Source organism: Silene latifolia, chromosome X (genome assembly GCF_048544455.1).
Source record: "Silene latifolia isolate original U9 population chromosome X, ASM4854445v1, whole genome shotgun sequence".
Lineage (NCBI taxonomy): Eukaryota > Viridiplantae > Streptophyta > Magnoliopsida > Caryophyllales > Caryophyllaceae > Silene > Silene latifolia.
Window position 1 is genome coordinate 64,014,890 of NC_133537.1, and position 5,622 is coordinate 64,020,511.

General features: G+C 40.4%; 1 non-coding gene across 1 annotated transcript; it reads left to right on the top strand.

The window, feature by feature from the left end:
- The first annotated feature begins 3,228 nt into the window (after positions 1-3,228).
- On the top strand, positions 3,229-3,335 carry LOC141624083 (small nucleolar RNA R71). Its single transcript, XR_012533894.1, has one exon. It is a non-coding gene; the product is annotated as a small nucleolar RNA R71 (small nucleolar RNA).
- Positions 3,336-5,622: the final 2,287 nt, after the last annotated feature.

Genomic DNA, 5,622 nt, shown 5'->3' on the forward strand with positions numbered 1-5,622 from the left:
CCTTTGTGAGAGTGCCTTAGCCTTTGGTGCCTTTGTTGCCTTTGTTGCTCCCTTAGTCCTTGCCATTGATGAACTAACCAAGAAAAGAATGAAAAATCTTCAATTTGTAGTATGCCCAAATCGATTTGAAGGTGAAAGGCTTTGCCTTTATGAAATCAAAAATTGACTCAAAGGTTGAAGATTTTGTGCTTGGTTTTGATTTTTGTTGAAGAAGGAGTGATTGATTTGTTGTTGGAGGGATGGTTTGATTTGTATTTGGTGAATGTTGTTGAGGGTTTTTGTTTTTTTGATGGAGAGGATGAGGGTTTTGATGTTGTGGGTAGTGTTTATGAATGAATGAATGAATGAATGAAGGTGGGAGGGGTTTTAAAGAGACCGAAATTTTCGATCTGCAGGGCAATCCGTGCGGATTCTCGCCCAATCCGTGCGGATTCTGCTCTTTCTGGGCTTTACAAAATTCGCCTAAAGACGGGCGGATTGGTGACAATCCGCTCGGATTTGATGAACACGGGACGGGCGGATTTGCTTAAAGACGGACGGATTTCAGTCCAGAAGATTTTGCTTCTTTTCCTCAGCTGCAAAGACGGACGTCTTTCTTTCAAGACGGGCGGATTCTGCAAGACGGGCGGATTGCTTCTCGGGACGCCGGATTGATCCACGATCAAGAATTTTTCAAAATTCAGCTCGATTCCAGACGGGCGTCTTTTGCGAAGACGCTCGGATTCTTCAAGACGGGCGGATTCTCCGGAATCCGCTCGGATTCTTCCCCCCGTGTACACGGATTGATTCCATCCGTGCACACCGCATTTCCCATACCATTCTTCCATTCTTTCTTCAAGTCTTGTGTTCGTCATTGTGGGGGCACTACTAAGGCATGGATAGCCTAGGCAATAGCCATCCCCACACTAAGCTAAAAGCACTACACATCAATTGAAATTGTTAGTCCCTCCCTCACTTCTCTCAAACATAACAATTATTTTGATCAAAGTAAATAAAAATCCAAAGATGACAAAAATGCAATACAAGAATTGAAATGTAAGTTAGGGAGTTAGAAATATTTACAAGTGGTGGTTTAGGGAGGACTCCACCAAACTCTCATTCTTGATGAGATGTCAAGGGGGCATGTCCAAGGTGTTGTTGATGTTGCTCAACACCTTGAAAAAGTAATCGAAGGCTTGTTCATTATCATGGTAGAGGTTCTCAATAGACCTTGGCCCTTGTTGGTCTTGATCGATGGCATTACCAATGTAGGGATTAAAGATCCCTTCAAATTCGTCGTCCCAAAGACCACAAACTTCATTAAGTTGATCATTGAAAATCTCTTGCTTAGATGGAGACAACTCTCCCAATTTCTTCTCTTGGCCAATGAGGCCATCCTCTTCTTCCTTGGTTGATTTTGATGAGCTTTGCAAGCTCTCCTTGTCACAATTCACTTGCTCTTTGAATGAAGCATCTTCAATTCTCTTCTTCCATTGGAGTTCCGATTTCTTCCTCTCATCCTTTCGGCTATAATGATCAATCATGAAACATGGTTCATGCAAACGAGGAGCTCTCATAGTCTTGTCAAGATTAAAAGTTATGCTTTCATCTCCCACTTCTAGAGTGAGCTCACCATATTTCACATCAATCACCACACCCGCGGTGTGTAGGAAAGGTCTTCCTAGGATGATTGGAATATTGGAATCTTCCTCCATATCAACAATGACAAAGTCCACCGGGATGAAAAACTTCCCAATTCGCACGGGGACATCTTCCCATATCCCTAACGGTGTCTTCGTCGATCTATCGGCCATTTGGAGTGTGATGTTGGTGCATTTAAGCTCTCCCATCCCCAACCTTTTACTCACCGAGTACGGCATGACACTCACACTAGCCCCTAGATCACATAAGGCTTTGTTGATCGTCGTGTCGCCAATGGTACACGGTATTGAGAAGCTTCCCGGATCCTTTAACTTTGGAGGTGAACTCCCTTGAAGTATTGCACTACTCACCTTAGTGAAGGCGATAGTCTCAAGTTTCCGGATCGACTTCTTCTTTGTGAGGATATCTTTCATGTATTTCGCATAGGCCGGCACGTGATTGATTAATTCCGTGAAAGGAATTGAGACTTCCAAATTCTTCACAATTTCCATGAACTTTCCAAGTTGATCATCAAATTTGGGCTTGGCTTGACGACTTGGAAAAGGGAGTCTAATCACAATGGGCTCCTTCTCCTTGGCCTTGTCTTCATTTTTCTTTGGACTTTCTTCTTTTGATGATTCTCCATCTTTGGAGTTTTGCACAATTCCTTCCTTTTCACTAGCTTCCACAACTTCATCCTCAACTTTCTTCTTCGGTGCTTCATACCTTGTACCACTTCTCAAGTGAATGGCACTAACCGTTTCATGTCTAGGGGGATTACTTTGAGGTGGTAATTGCCCCTTTTGTCTTTGTGAGCTTGAAGATGCTAGTTGAGTCAATTGTGTTTCCAACATCTTGGTGTGAGCTAGAATGTTGTTGATGGTGGTTTCCTTTGCTTGGCTATCTTTTTGCATTTGAGTGAAAAATTCTTGTTGATTCTTTTGCATTTGGAGGACCGCTTTTTGGACATCAAAACCTTGGTCATTTTGGTGATTGTATGGATTTTGATTTTGGTAACCTTGGTTTTGATTGTAAAAGGGTCTTTGATTTTGGTTTCTCATGGGTGGTGGAGTGTATGTTGTTTGAGGGTTTTGAACATTTTGGCTTTTGTATGAGAGATTTGGATGGAATTTGGTGTTTTCATTGTAAAAGTTGGAATAAGGGGTACCACTCTTGTATGCTTGGAAAGCATTCACTTGTTCATTTGTTCCCCTACATTCACCTTGGTCATGTCCCAAAGTTCCACAATTCTCACATATCCCACTTGGGATTGATGAGGATGCCGTCATGGCATTAACATAATGCTTTGATGATTTTGAGTTTTCCTCAAGTCTAGCCATAGCTTGTTCAAACTTCAAGTTGATTGTGTCAATGTGAGCACTAAGTTGAGCACCCAATTGAGTAACAGAGTCCACTTCATGCTTTCCTCCTCTAGTAGCCTTGCGAGGTCTACTATATTGTGAGTTATGGACCGCCATTTCCTCAATCTCGTTCCATGTTTGATTGTCATCAACTTCGGTGAACATTCCATTTGATCCCATATTGAGAATGTTCCTAGAATCTTCATATAAACCATTCCAAAATTGTTGCACCAAAAACCATTCGCTAAGTCCATGGTGAGGACATGAGCGACAAATTCCCTTGAACCGCTCCCAAGCTTCATACAAAGACTCTTCATCCCTTTGCTTAAAACCCGTAATTTGAGCTCTTAGCATGTTAGTCTTTTCCGGTGGGTAGAATTTTTTGTAGAAAGCTAGAGCCAACTTCTTCCAAGAATCTATTCCAAGGGTGGCCTTATCAAGGCCCTTCAACCATTGCTTCGCGGTGCCGATTAAGGAAAAAAGGAAATAAGACCCATCTAATTTGGTCTTGAGTCACGCCCGTTTGAGAGATAGCATCACAATAGTCGCAAAAGGTTTCCATATGAGAATGAGGGTCCTCACTAGGCATCCCCCCAAATTGGCTCCTCTCAACTAATTGGATGAAGGCGGACTTGGCAATAAAATTTCCGGTTAGATGTTGTGGTGTAGGAGTACCATTTGGTAGATTCTCCTCGGTGGAGTGGAGTGTGACGAGAATTTTGGCATTGTAGGTGGATTTTGTGGGGTATTGTGTAATGGGTTCTCTTCTCCTTCTATTGCGAAAGGATTGACAAACTCACTAGTGGGTTGAACAACTTCACTAATACCTCTTAAATTCCTCCTAACAAGTCTCCTATTGTTCGTCAAGGTTCTTTCGATTTCACGGTCAAAAGGTACCAAATCACCTTGTAACCTTCTAGACATGCAAAATATCAAACAACTCGAAAACAATTAGAACAAACCTTGAGGGGTTTTACTTCCTCAAGGCGAAGAAAGACACAACTAATAACAATAAAAAGAAATCTAAATCAAACAAACACCGTCCCCGGCAACGGCGCCATTTTTTATGCGATCCCGCTAAGTGTTCACAAATTAAGATGTGGTCGTTGGGTCACGGTCGAATCAAAACACAATTTATAGCTTCACAAACAACTCTACAATTAGTAAAGAGGCAAGTAAAGGTCGGATCCCAAGGGACGGGTATTGAAATGAGATTTCTATTGCAACTAGTGGTGTCTAAGGGGTGTCACAAATTGGGTTGATGTAGAAGGTCACTAAACTAAAATAGCAATGAAAATAAACAAGTAAGATGAATTAAAGGGGTGTAAACAATTGATTAAAGGCACTAGGGTGTCATGGGATCATAGGGGAATCATGGGATATGATCATACAAACATGTTCTCAAATTATAAGCAAGCAATTATTGTTGTGATGGATTGAGTTGGGTTATATCTTACAATCCTAGGAAAGTTTGGGCCCCGGAGCCGAATCGATTAGATTGTACAACACCTACAAGTCGACTTAGTCTTCCCTACTCAACAACATGCATGGTCTAATGAGACTCGAGTTGGGTTATGTCTTACAAGTTGATGCGATCCCGCTAAGTGTTCATAAATTAAGATGTGGTCGTTGGTCACGGTCGAATCAAAACACAATTTATAGCTCCACAAGCAACTCTACAATTAGTAAAGAGGCAAGTAAAGGTCGGATCCCAAGGGACGGGAGTTGAAATGAGATTTCTATTGTAACTAGTGGTGTCTAAGGGGTGTCACAAATTGGGTTGATGTAGAAGGTTACTAAACTAGAATAACAATGAAAATAAACAAGCAAGATGAATTAAAGGGGTGTAAACAATTGATTAAAGGCACTAGGGTGTCATGGGATCATAGGGGAATCATGGGATATGATCATACAAACATGTTCTCAAATTATAAGCAAGCAATTATTGTTGTGATGGATTGAGTTGGGTTATATCTTACAATCCTAGGAAAGTTTGGGTCCCGGAGTCGAATCGATTAGATTGTACAACACCTACAAGTCGACTTAATCTTCCCTACTCAACAACATGCATGGTCTAATGAGACTCGAGTTGGGTTATGTCTTACAAGTCTCATTGAAAAGATAGGAGATGATAGTAAATGCAAGGATTCATAGGCTTAGCATTTCATCAAATATAACATGTGCATGAGTTGAGATCAAAACAAGCAAGCAAATAAAACATGAAAGCATATTAATTTAAGCATGAATCATTCCCCATGTTGGTTTCCCCTAATCACCCATTAACCCTAGCTAAGAGACTACTCACTCATTATCATGTTGATCATGCTAGCAAGGTTGTCAATCATACCAACAATATGAAACATGATGAATAAATGAAAGTAATTAACAATAATTAAAAAGGGATTAAGAGATTATACCTACTAATGATTCCAATAATAAAGCAAGAATAATAGAAGTACTTGAATGCTAGATTGAGAGGTTGTCAATCTCCCAATAATAACCCAAATAATCTTCAATTACCCAAAATAAAGGATGAACAAAAGAGAGATTAAAGAACTAGAACTTGGATTAAAACTTGATTAATACTTGATTACAATATTAAAGAGAGATTTGATTGATATTAACTACACTAATTATTGAT